The following is a 13,641-nucleotide window of genomic DNA, read 5'->3' on the forward strand; positions in this document are numbered from 1 at the left end:
CTAGAAATTTAAGAAGGTAGCAGTCCTCTTTCTACATGTAATTCATGGCAATTGAGATTTTTGTGTTCAGGGAGGACTAGTGCCTCTGGTATGGGGGCTTCTTGAGCCCTTGTCAGGTGTGCTTATCTACCTTTAGTGTCCACCTGTCACCCAACTCTCTCCTGTAGCTTCAAGAAGATGTAGTATTCACAGTGGCCATATCATGACAAAACACCCTCAGTAGATGGGCTAAAAAAGGTTAAGGGTAACCGACAGACCTGAAACCTATCAGTGTATTAAAGGGATCTCTACTCCAAGCATGTAAAGACTTCCTCCTGTAGAATGGGAAGATGAGAACAATTTTTCCAATGGCCATAAAAACAGCTGAAACAGGTACTATGGACCACTTAGAGCATGGTCAGACATCAAAGATGCCAAGGTCATCTACTGTATCCTGGGCCATCTCCATTCATACTGACTTTTGTCCTGCCACTGGACTCTGATAACTCTGGAATAGAGAATGAAACTGATGGCTTTGTGTAACTCTGCCTCACTTAAATCCAATTCACATATGAGTCAAGGCATCATCCCATGATGTCATTGGTCCTCTTCTAAAACCAAGGATGGACAACAATCAAGCCTTACCTTCATGTCCACTGGGTACTTGATTAAGAGAGAATTGATGCCAGGGGTGTTGTGAAGCTGAGATAATGACTAGAAAGCACTTTGTAAACCTCAAATTGCTATATGAATGTCAATTACTATCATGCTAATAGTGATTAGCTTCCAATCTGGTGACAACTTCAATCCCTGAGCCTTCTATTATACTGTTGCTAAGCTAAAGCAATGTTTATAAGATAATACAGAAGTCTGCCGGTAAATTTTAATAACTGACTCTCTAGAAAAAATAGAGATACATATGTGTGTGTATAGACACAGATATTTGAAAAATACATGTATTGTCTATGTGCACATATATATATGCAAAATATGTATGTATGCATACACATACATTTCAAAGTTAATTCAACATTATTAACACTTTAAGTTTAGACAATCAACATAACAATAAATCTAGTCCTGATTTGTAGTGATTGCTGATTTCTGAGGTATAAATGATCACACTGAAAATTGAACAATTGACTGGATAGGGGTAGGTACAACACACTTCTAGTTGAAACTCATGACATCACTTAGTTATTTTAAAGGAGCTCCAGTCTTTAGGCTCAAGCTAATTATAACCTAGATGCTGAAAGAACTCATTGATATGCTGGTGGAAATTTTATCAGTAATATTGGAAAAGTCATGGAAAACAGGAAACTGGAGGTAGGTGCTATCTTAATTTTGAAAATGGGGTAAGAAAGAACATTAAATCCCCAAAACAACAGATCAGTGTATTTGTTATTGACCACTCCCAATAAAATTAAACAACAAGCATGTGAAAATTCAGAGAATTATAGTTCTACAACTGGAAGGAACTCTAGAATTAATCTTGGTCAAATCCTTCACTTCATAATTTAGGAAACTGAAGCATTGAGACTTATGACTTGCCCAAAATTTGGCTCTCTAAATCCATTGTTCTTTCCACTACTTCAGAGGAGAAAGCAGCATCACTAGAAGCCAGGTAGGTTCCTAAGTGACTGTACAACTAACCTCATTTCTGTTACTAATAGCATTGTTAGATTGAGAAGTAGTTCACTCATTCAAGAAACCTTTATTATATTCCTACTGTATAAAAGCTTCCATGCTAAGTATCAACAAAGGCATTTGAGAAAGTCTATCATTGTAGCCTTGGGGACAAGGTAGGGCAATATGGGTAGATGTTTGTATTGCTAGGTAGATTGATAACAAAATGAACAACTGCTCTGAAAGAATGTTGATTAATGGGTCATTATCAATCTAAATGAGGAAATTATCTATGGATATGTTACAGGGTCTTGTCCTCAGGCCTAAACTTCTAAGTTTTGTTTCTCACAATTTGGTTGGTAAAGGGGAAAGAGCATTGGTGTCAGAGGAGGTCAAAGGATTTGAGGTCCTATCTCAGCTTATCTATTTACTACCTCTCTAATCTCTTTGAACCTTAATCCTTCATCTGTAAAATGAGGAGGCTGGACTACTTAGTGTTTTTTACAATTCCTTCCAGTTTTAAGTCTATAACCCTATGATGACATACAAGGCACTCTCATGCAATGTACAATTAATATAAAGATTGAAGAGCTAGATCATACACTGAATGACAGAACCAAGATTTTTAAAAGCTTGGCATTATAGTACAATGAGAAGGAATGAATGGTTGGAATGAAATTGAACAGTTAAGTCTCTTGATTGCTGGATATTTAAGTGTGGCTTTTCATATAAGTGGAGAAATGAAAATATATGAAAACAATCTGAGAGAAAAAGAGAAGAGAGAATAATATAAATTACACTGACCTTAGAGCCAGAAACCTACATTTGACTTGAAGCTTGTCACTTATTAAATGAATGAACATCACTTTACCCACCGCTCCAAGTCGGTTTTCTCATTCTGTTTTATTGACCCCTTTGGATCCTATGGACCCTTTCACAGAATAATCTTATTCAAAGCATATGAAATATGCAGGATTGCAAAGGAAACCAATTATGTTGAAATACATGATCTCTTCCACATTTCAACTTTCTTGTGGTTTCAATATAGTGTGGGTCAGCATTAGAAATTAAATGGGAATTTTTGGTGATTTTTGTGAAAGCAGCAGACAACATGCCACAGCCAGTACATGATACAGAAAAAGTTTAGAAAATCAGAAATGAATAAAATATATGTACATTACTGTTAATACCTCGTAAAAATGAAAATAATTCAGACTTCTTCTCTGGTATGAAAGGAGGACCAAAATTTTTTACATGGATTTTGCAGGTCTAGGGGGCACCGCATCCTTAGCCCAAGATAGAAAGTAGTGTTATCATTTTTTTTAAAGTTCCCAGATCCTAGGTTAAGAACCCCTCTCAAAAAGAGACTCACTAAAAGTGTTGTCACTGCAAGTGTTGTCACTTGTGTGCCTTTTCTCAGGGCCAGAGCATCCTTGTACCTACCCCTTTCTGTCTTTTTCAAGTCAACTGAGGTAAACCAGATTGCAAAAGGGACACTCCTCCAACACTATTTCCTGTTATGCTCTCTAGTTGCTAAGCAAACTTTTTTTCATCCTGAAGCTTTGTGGTCACTATTGCTCCTCCTAGTCTACTATTATCCTGAGGTCTTCTAGGTGAAACAAGTATAGCTTTATGTTCTTTACTCCATTACAACTTCCCTTATGTGTGTGTGGGAGGAGATGGGGGCAGGAGGAGGTGAGGAGAGGGGAATGTAGGAAACATCCTTCCTGGAAGTTTGCTTTTTTGTTTGTTTTGTTTTGTTTTTGAGAGTTGGATTCCTTCTTCCCCTGGATAGAAATAAACTGGCTACTCTTGGACTGATTTCAATGCTAATCAATACAGAAGCTTTACTCTGATGCATTTTTCAGACCTAAGATTATTAGTTCTTCCTTAGGCAGTCTGGTTCCTCTCTTCCCGCTCTATTCCCTTTCAATTAATATCATTACATTAATGCTAAACTTAATGCAGACACCAATCAACTTTAGCCTAACAGCAACTCAGTACTCCTGAGCTAAATGGATTCACCAGCCTCAGGTGAGATTATAGGCCTAAACACTCCTGGCCATATGCTATTTTAAAACAAAATTAAACAATAAGCAACTAAAATCCATCTCAGACTATCTATCTGTCTATCTATCTATCTATCTATCAATCTATCTATCTCTATTTCTCTCTATTTCTCTCTCTCTCTCTGTCTGTCTCTCTCTCTCTCTCTCTTTCTCTCTCTCTCCTTAAACAATTACAGACTGCTCAGCAATCCTGCAATCATAAGTGAATTTATACTTGCCATGAGAGATTAATCCAAAGCTGTTGTATTTTCAGCATGTTATTGAACAAAAAAAGAACCTACAAAACTTTCTCTTTTTGATGGCAATAATATACAATATTTTAATTTTAGGGACAATCCATGCTATTTTCTTCCTTATTCAATATATAGCTAGTGACTTTCAGGAAATCAATTTTTAGAATGAGAATCAATAAAGAGTAACTGGTAGAGGTGAAACAATAGAGACTCCATACTTCAGAAAGTGTGAAGCTGAGAAGTCTTAGTCCTAACTATGTCCCTAACATGCTATGAAAATATTTGGCAAGACATTAACCTTCCTTAGCCAAAATGTTCTCATCTATACACTAAAGGGGAAAAAGCAAGGAAACAAAAAAATTAATATTTTCAATGATTATGCAAATGTAAGAGTCTTTTGAATATCTAATGCTAACGTATGGTAAAGAATGGTATTAGTCTATTTTTTGAAATTTCATCTTGTCATTTGGAATCCTAATTAGGGTCTTGGATAGATATAATAGAATTCATAGAATTCTGTGAAACTTCATTGTGTAGTTTCTTAGACACTTCATTGCTAATGATATGATTTAGTTTATTTAATAACAGAACTTGTTTATGTTTCTCAGTTCAGTAAGAACATATTTTAAGGTCATCTTAAATTGTAAATTAACAATTAATGGATTAACAGCAAATCTGTTTCCTCTGCTCTGATAAATACCCTTTACTGCTTTATGCATGGAATTGTGAGATATGCACACATCTTTAGCAATATAGCAGTTACATTATTAGCTTTGTTAGCGTTGTTAGCTTAAAAAATGCTTTACTAGAAAAATAAAGTGTTTAAAACAAGGAAGGTGGCAGTCTCAGTGTTTTTAGTGATGTTCAGACCATATGTGGAATATTGTTACCAGTTATGAGTATTACATTTTAATGATGTAATGAACATTTATAGATAGTTGGGTTGCATAGTAGATAGTGCTGGAGTCAGGGACACCTGAGTTCTAAACCTGCCTCAGACATTTATGAGTTATGTGATCCTCTTTAAGTCATTAAACTTTTTAAAATCTCAGTTTCTTCATCTACAAAATCAGAATAGTAGTATCATCTATTTCATGGTGTTCTTGTGAGGCTCAAACTAAGCATCTCAACTCAGTGTGCCCCAAATTACATTTATTATTGTCTCCTTAAACCTGCTCTGCTTCCAAGCTTTTGTCTTTCTGTTGAGGATGTCATCATTCGTCTAGTGATCCAGGTTGGCAACTTCGAGGTCATCTCCCTCTTCCTCACATGCCACTCCCATATAAAATCAGTTTCTAAGTCCCATAAATTAGATTTAACTGTCTCACATTTTTCTCTTTTATTTATTTTCGTCATCATCCTCTCTCATCTAGACTATTGCAAAAGTCTTCCAATTATGTTCCTTCCTCCACTTTCTCCTGTCTCCAATTTGTTGTCCGTTCCTCCATAGAGCTGCTACAATAATCTTCTGAAAATATAGTTTTGATCAGGGGCACATGAATGATCAATGACTCCCTGTCACCTATGAGGTTAAAAAAAATAACAAAACTACTAAGCTTAGTATTTAAAGTTATTCTCAAGTGAGAATTAAATGAGAGACTACACTTGATATGCTTTCATCCCTTGAAACTATGCTTTCACTTTCCCCTTAAGGTTTTATGGTAATTTAGAGAAGAGAAAAACCACAATTTTTATAGAAGTGTAGATGGGCTGTTAGTCTATATACTGGATTATAAATTTTAAATGTCAAATTTTAAAGGATGCAAGAAAAATTCCAAACAGAATTTATCAATAGTAATGCTTTCCTGAGCTTTACTTTTTTTACCCTAAAATCACCCTAAACAGAAGTCATCAAAGTTTGAGATCAGGACCACATGTAATACTCTCAGTTCACTATTCCATTTTGCCAGTTTTGTCAAAAATAATAAAGATAACTAGTATTAAATTGCTTCTATAAAATTGGGTAATAACTTTTTACAACAATATTGCATCCAAAGTCAACTCACAAAAATAGCCACAAAATATCTTTATTGGCTGAGATGCACTGCTGGCTTCATTGACTTAATAACTAACAACAGCTAACACAAAAATGTTGTGATATCATCATCCTTTCAAATATACTGATTGCTCTCAATAGCCTTTTCCACAAAGAGGATGATTTCTTTCTTTTTTCCTCTTCTTTTTCCCTTTCTTGGCCAGATCCCTGGATAGCAACATGCAGCCTCCTAGCAATCTGTGCCAGGCTTATGTGGCAATGAGTCTCTGTTCAGAATTCACTGTCAGTTATATCCTCTCATCTACATTCTTCTTTTTCTCCTTAGACAAAATGGTTTTGGAAATGACTTCAGCTCTTCATGAACTAAAATTAGCTACTTGGCTTTGATATCAACTTAAATTTAGAGATAGTTTCTCTCACATTCAATATTCAATCTTTTTTCAGGTCTTACAATGTAAAGGGAACAAATTTTTTGTAACAGAAGCACAAAATGGCAAAGGAATCTTTACTCCTCAAATCCAGTTGTTCTTTTTGTTTTCTTTTATTCAATGTCCTTCTTTTTAGAGGCAGAGGGAGTCAAGCAGAGCCTCCTTCCACTGTTTTTTTTATGTTCATATCTGAATCATATATTTAGAAATAAATAATATTAGAAATTATCTTTCTCAAACTATTTTACATATGAAGAAGCTGAGTATTAGAAAAGGGGGAAGTGACTTTCCCATGGTCACAAAGATATCCAATTAGCAGACCTAGGATGAAGTTCAAGGTCAGTCATTATCACTTACATGGCATAGCCCACACATCTATCCAGTCATTATCACTTACGTGGCATAGCCCACACATCTATCCAAAAATATTTGCTTGGCATCAGGCAAGGTCAGTCTAGATGGATCTTTCATTTTTATCTATTAATTTATTTTAACATTACTTTTTTTAAAAAAAAGAATTTAAATTCCAAATTCTCTCCCTCCCTTCTGCCCCTTCCCCACTTATTGAGAAAGCAAGCAATACATTAATGATACATCAGAAATGTATTTCCATATTAGCTATGTTGAAAAGAAAGGAATAAATATAAGGAAAGTAAAGAAGTATGCTTCAATCTTCACTCAGAGTTCATTTATCTCTCTGAAAGTGAATCACATTTTTTTCCTGATAAGTTCTTTGGAGTGGTCATTGCATTCATTAGACTAGCCAAATCTTTCACAGTTGATCATTGTTACAATTTGTTGTTACTGTGTACAGTGTTCTCATTCTGCTTGCTGTACTTTGCATCAGTTCATATAAATCTACCAAGGTTTTTTTTTGGAAACCACCCTGCTTGTCATTTCTTATAGCACATCAGTATCCCATCACAATCACATACCACAACTTGTTCAATCATCCCCCGGTTGAGCATCCCTTCAATCTCCAATTCTTTGACAACCTGAAAAGAGCTGCTATGAATATTTTTGTACATGTAAGACCTTTGTTTTCTTTAATCAATTTAGGAAACAGAACTAGTAGTAGTATTGCTGAGTTAAAGGGCATATACACTTTTATAGCCCTTTGGGCATAGTTCAAATTGTGCTCTAGAGTAATTGTACCAGTTCACAACTCTATCAACGACGCTTTGGTGTCCCAATTTTTCCACATCCCCTCTAAAATTTATGATTTTCTTTTGTTATAATATCTGATCTGAAAGGTGTGAGGTGGTACCTCAGAGTTATTTTAATTTGTATTTCCCTAATCAATAGTGATTTATAACATTTTCATGTGACTGTTAATGACTTTGATTTCTTCTTCTGAAACCTTCCCATTTATATCCTTAGCTCAATTATCAATTGGGGAATGGATCTTATTTTCATAAATTTGATTCAGTTACATACACATATACATGATATACATATAACATATATTGTACATATGACCTTTATCAGAGAAACTTGATGTAATTTCTTCCCATTTTCTGCTTTCTAATTTTGGCTACATTGATTTCATTTGTACAATTATTTTAAATTTCATGTAATCAAAATTTTCCATTTTACCTTTCATGTTCTTTTCTATCTCTCACTTGTCATAATATCTAATATTTAACAATTAGAGATCTTTTCCTTGTATTGAAGCTAGAAAGGACTTAGAAATAATCTAATATAACTATATTCATTTATTTAGAAAATGAAGAAATTGAAGCTTAGAGAAACCAACATGAAAAGTAGAACATTTCAGTCAAGATTTAAACCCATTTTCTCTGATTTCAAACCTAGTGTTTTCCCCACAACACCAAAATGTTTTTATTCCTTTGGATTCTTTCCTCACAGTCCACTCTTTAAATGAAAGTAACTCTGGAGGAACAACTAAGGCATGGGCTTCTTATCAGATCTACTTTCCTCCTTAACTGAGGGAATGAGAACAGGCAGGATGGAAATACTGAATGAGAAGTGGGAAAGGAATTATAACATCATTATTATCATAATATATATGTGTATATATATATATATATATATACAGAGAGAGAGAGAGAGAGAGAACTATAAGGGATTCTAGAAGCCAAAAGAATGTGTATGGAGGGGTAAGGGTGGGAGAGAGAAGCTCTTATTTGTGGGGAGGAGGGAGGAAAGCAAAATTCAGAACTGTAGGCAGGAAGATTCAGAACTGTAGGCAGTGATTGCTGAATTAAAATTTTGACTCTAATTTTTCTAGGACCCTCTCTGTCACAGTAAAGAGGCAGCATTATGTAGTGAAAGGAATGTTAGACTAAAATTCATGAAATAATTGGCTTCAAATCTAAGATTTATTGCTATTGATGTGATCATGGGAACATGATAACATATGAATGACTAGCTTCTGTGGGAACTTCCATTTTAAACAAAACACTGAGCCCAACCACATCTTCCTTCCTCTCTAGGCTGTACTCCTTACTCTCAAGACTTTCTCTACCATTCAGATTCCACGTGAATACCTCCCTCTTCCCCCTTTTCAGCCTTCCCTTATATGCTGTAGTACTCCTTTAGAATGTAAGCTCCTTGAGGGCAGGGACTGTAGTTCTGTCTGCACGTATTTCTATTTCCAGTACTTAACACAGTGTTTGGTATATAGTAAGAACTGGATAGATGCTTGTTGGCTTGACATGTCTTAGCCATAGATTCCAATGGGCAAAAAGGGATTCATAATACTTGTACTATCTATTCCACAACATGTTAGGAAAAAAAGTAAGTCTTAAATTGCTATTTACATATGAGTTATTAACATTATGGGCTGTAGTGGTGTTCAGGGAAGACTAGTACCTCTGGTATGAGGGCTGCCAAGCCCTTTTTAGGGCTACTTCAGACCTTTGGTGTTCACCTGATTCATTCAACTCTCACCTGTGGCTACAAGAAGCTGTCACTGCTAAACAAAATGAGAATTCTACAGAGTTTACCTGCAAGATAGTTCGTCCTTCTCTAAGAAGGCAGACTTTAACTCCATCAAAAGTAAAGTACAAGTAAAGCTTAGAGAGATGAAGGATTCTTGTCTCAGTAAGAAGGTAGAAGAAATTCAGTTTTACACAGAGAGTAGCAACCCCAAGCATTTTTATGATTCCTCTAAGGCTATTTATGGGCCAAAGACCTATGGTGCATTTCAACTACTCAGTGCTGGTGGAGTCGCATTAATTAGTGATAAGGATACAGTCCTGGAGAGATGGGCTGAAGACTCCCATAGTGTTCTCAACAGACTACCATCAATTAATGCTGAAGCCACTGACCATAAACCCCAGGTTGAAGTCAATCCCTTTCTAATTGAATGTTCAACTGAGGAAGTTTAATGTCATTAGACTCCTCTCTTGTGGCAAAGGACCTGGTCCTGATTTTATTCTATATGAGCTTTACCAGGTAGGGGGCACATTGGTCATAAAAAACTGACTGAAATTTTCCAGGTTATATGGCAAGAGGAGGTTATCCCTCAGGAGTTCAAGAATTCCTCCATTGTCTGTCTCTATAAAGGAAAATAAATTGTCCTATGACAACCATGGGGTCAGGGTAGGGGGGTAGAGGTAGGGGGTGTGTCTCTCTCTTAGTCATTGCTGGCAGGATTCTTGCCAGAGTTTTGTTAATAGGCTGATCCCTCACCTGGAAGATAATCATCTACCTGAGAGCCAGTGTGGCTTCAGAAAGGGCCAAGGAACAGTTGATGTGGTGTTTCCTACCTGACAACTCCAAGAGAAATGCCAGGTATACAATGTTCATCAATCTGATCAAAGCCTTTGATACAGGCATGAGGGCTTGTGGAAAATCACGGCAAAATTTGGTTGCCGAGGCAATTTCATTAGTATTGTACATCACTTTCATCATGATAAGCTTGCACAGGTTCTGGATAATAGATGATATTTTCGCACTTTCCCAGTCACCAATGGAGTGAAGCAGGGCCGTGCGCTTACTCCCGTACTTTTTTTAGCACGATGTTTTCAGTGATGTTGTCAGATACCTTTAATGAGGATGAAAATGGCGTCAAGGTCAACTACCCTCACTGACAGTAAACTATTTAACTTGAAGAGACTGCAAGCCAAAAGTAAAGTAGAGGGAAAGTTGGTGCATAGCATAACATTTTGTTTGCAGATGATTATGCATTCATTGCAGCCTCTGAGGCTGAGATGCAATAGAATATGGATCTGTTCTTTGCTGCTTGTGCTAATTTTGGACTAACAACATCAAGAAAAGAGAAGTTCTCCACCAATCAGTACCACACCATACTTATGTGAACCATTGTTTACAGCAAATGGAGAAATCTTAAATGATATGTATAAATTCACTTACTTTATCTGTATACTTTACAAGGACGTCCACGTAGATGATGCGGACATTGCAAGAGCTAGCTCAGTGTTTGGGAGGCTCCAAAGGAAAGTGTGGGAGAGACTGCCTACCATACTGAAGGTCTACAGAGGCGCTGTGCTGATTCATTGTTGTATGCCTGTGAAAGTTGGACAGTGTGCCAGTGCCAAGCCAGGAAAATGAATCACTTCCATTTAAATTGTCTTAGGAAGATTTTGAAGATCACTCAGCAAGATAAGGTACTGGAAACTAAGTCCTTTCACAAACTAAACTGCCAAACTTTCAAATTCTACTGTAGAGAGTACAACTCCAATGGGCTTGCAAATTGTTCAAATATCAAATGTATGTTTGCTTAAGAGACTATTTTACTGAGAACTCACATAAGGCAAGCACTCACACAGAAGTCAGAAGAATTGATACAAGAACACTCTCAAGGTCTCTCTGCAGAACTTTGGAATTGATTATGAGACATGGGAGGCAATGGCACAGGATCACCAGGATTTGGTACCCTCCTCAAAGTAGTCACTGTGCTCTATGAAGAAAGCAGATTGCAGAAGCTCAAAAGAAAAACGAGATGCACAAATTTAGAGAAGACTCCACTCCAAATGTTCATATGGACTATTTGTGCCCAACCTGTAGCAGAATTTCCCAAGCTTATATTGTTCTGATCAGCCACAGTCAGATACACTGTACCTTGATCCTAGCATAGTGATGTCATTTTGAACCTCTTCAAGGACAAAGGACAACAGATGACTGAACTGAATTAGAATTATATTCTATGAAGCTCCCACACCAGATGGATATATACAATCCTTTTAAAATAGAATAATCCCTCTATTCACAAGACTTTTTGTCATTGTTCAGTCATTTCAGTTTTGTCAGACTTCATGATACCATTTGAGGTTTTCTTGGCAGAGATACTAGAGTGGTTTGCCATATCTGTCTCCAGCTCATTTTACAGATGAGAAAACTGAGACAAACAGGGTTATGTGCCTTGTACAGGGTCACACAGCTAGTAAGTGGCTGAGTACAGATTTGGACTCAAGAATATGAGTCTTTTTGACTCAAAACCTGGTATTCTATGCATTGTGCCCCCTAGTGGCCCTATTCACAAGACTATTTTTTTTAATAGTTCCTACCTTTTCTCCCTCTAATTGTCAAGGGGAGGATTGGGCTCAATAAATATGATTCAGCTTATATCTGAGAGTAACTGCCTATTGGGTAATAATAAATTATACAGAAAGGATAAAAAGAGTACTCTGAGAAAGGAAAACCACTAGAATTGCCAGAAGTTCTGAATTTAAAGACTTATAAAGCATTTTTTTTTTGTATTTCAAAGTAGATCAGACCACAGAGGCAAGCTAGTTTGGATTTTGATTAAAATAACCACTGGGGATCAACATGTAATTAACTGAATTACTGTGTATAACATTTCCTCTTTGTGAAATTGATTCAGAATAATTCATTGGTCACATAATGGTATCCTAATGGATTTTAATAGTTTATATTTCAAAGGCTCATGGATGTATGAGCTTATTAGTCAACTAATGAATGAGAAAACTCAGGCCCAGGAAAGTTAAAATATTTGCCCCAGATTACATGGTTTTAAGTGGCTAAGATGGGGTACAAACCCAGGTTCTCAGACTAATAATCCAGGGCTCATTTTATCCTACTGTTTCTCCAGGCTGCTTTGTGAAAGAAATCAAGTATTTTCTGGGCAATGGGGTTTATAGCCTCTTTTGGCTTTCTTGTGGAAGCAATTGTTTTACACTAGTCAAAAGTCTTTATAAGAAATACTTACAAGTTTAATACATTCTAGTTATCATTTCTATTTTATTCCACACTTTTGGTTTCCCAAGAAATTGTGGCACAGGAGAGACAGAATGAGACAGGATACACATCTGGACCACTAATAAAAACCAAAGATGATAAAACAATAGAAACTATTTTTATTCAAATCTTTCATCTACATCACTTTGCCAATAAGAAGAAGCTGGCATTTTCAAAAAACCTGATAAGCAACCTGAAATGAACTCAAACTAATGGTGCATACAAGAGTACAAAAAGTACCATGGATGAGTGTCATTGGATGTATGTAGACTTGAAATGTATGTGCGTGTATTGTCCAACATTTCCAAGGTCACAGTATATTGAAGTAAGGATGGGAAGTCAGTGGGAAAGTATTGGTAATTGTGAAGGGTCAATGAAATATTGGGCAAATGGAATTTCCTCTCCCTGATCATTTTTGAAAATTTTTACGAGGATAACAGACCTTTCAGGAAGCAGAAACTATAGTTGCGTGTTATTTTTTTACTGTCATTTATTAATCAAAGTATCTTGACCAAGATGTGCTTTTTATGAACTTTTGTATATTGAGTTATAGGATGGAAGAACTGAATGAGTCTATGATACAAAGATGATAAACTTAAAATGTTGAAAAAAGAAAATGATTTATCTGGGTGAGTGTTTTTGTCGTTACTGTTTTTAATCTACACCTGTGATTTCATTGGGATAGGGATCTCCATTAAAGGAATGTCTTCTGCTAATGTGGAGTCCATGTTCTGAGCAACTGATAATTTCAGAGTTGTCTATGACACTGTGGGACTTTGGACAAGACACATAAACTCTTGTCCAAAGCCCCACAGTGTTCCTGGCTCATGGGGCAGTGCTATAACCACTTACACTATGCTGCCTCACACCAGCATAAATTAGGATCTTAAAACCAGGTATTAAACAATTTAAATCACAGATAACACTAGAACTGATTATTGGTTCCTAGTTCCTACCGGGAGATTTTACACATTTAATAGGAAACTTTGTCTCAGTTAAGTTAAATTTGAAGTGGGGAGGAATACATCTCTAGACACTTTCAGGGCTAATAGCCAGACTTTGTAGGATTGGGTCATCAGTTTCCACTCATGATTCTGGGGATCCTTGCAGATCCAATCTTATGC

This window comes from Trichosurus vulpecula, chromosome 2 (genome assembly GCF_011100635.1).
Source record: "Trichosurus vulpecula isolate mTriVul1 chromosome 2, mTriVul1.pri, whole genome shotgun sequence".
Taxonomy (NCBI): domain Eukaryota; kingdom Metazoa; phylum Chordata; class Mammalia; order Diprotodontia; family Phalangeridae; genus Trichosurus; species Trichosurus vulpecula.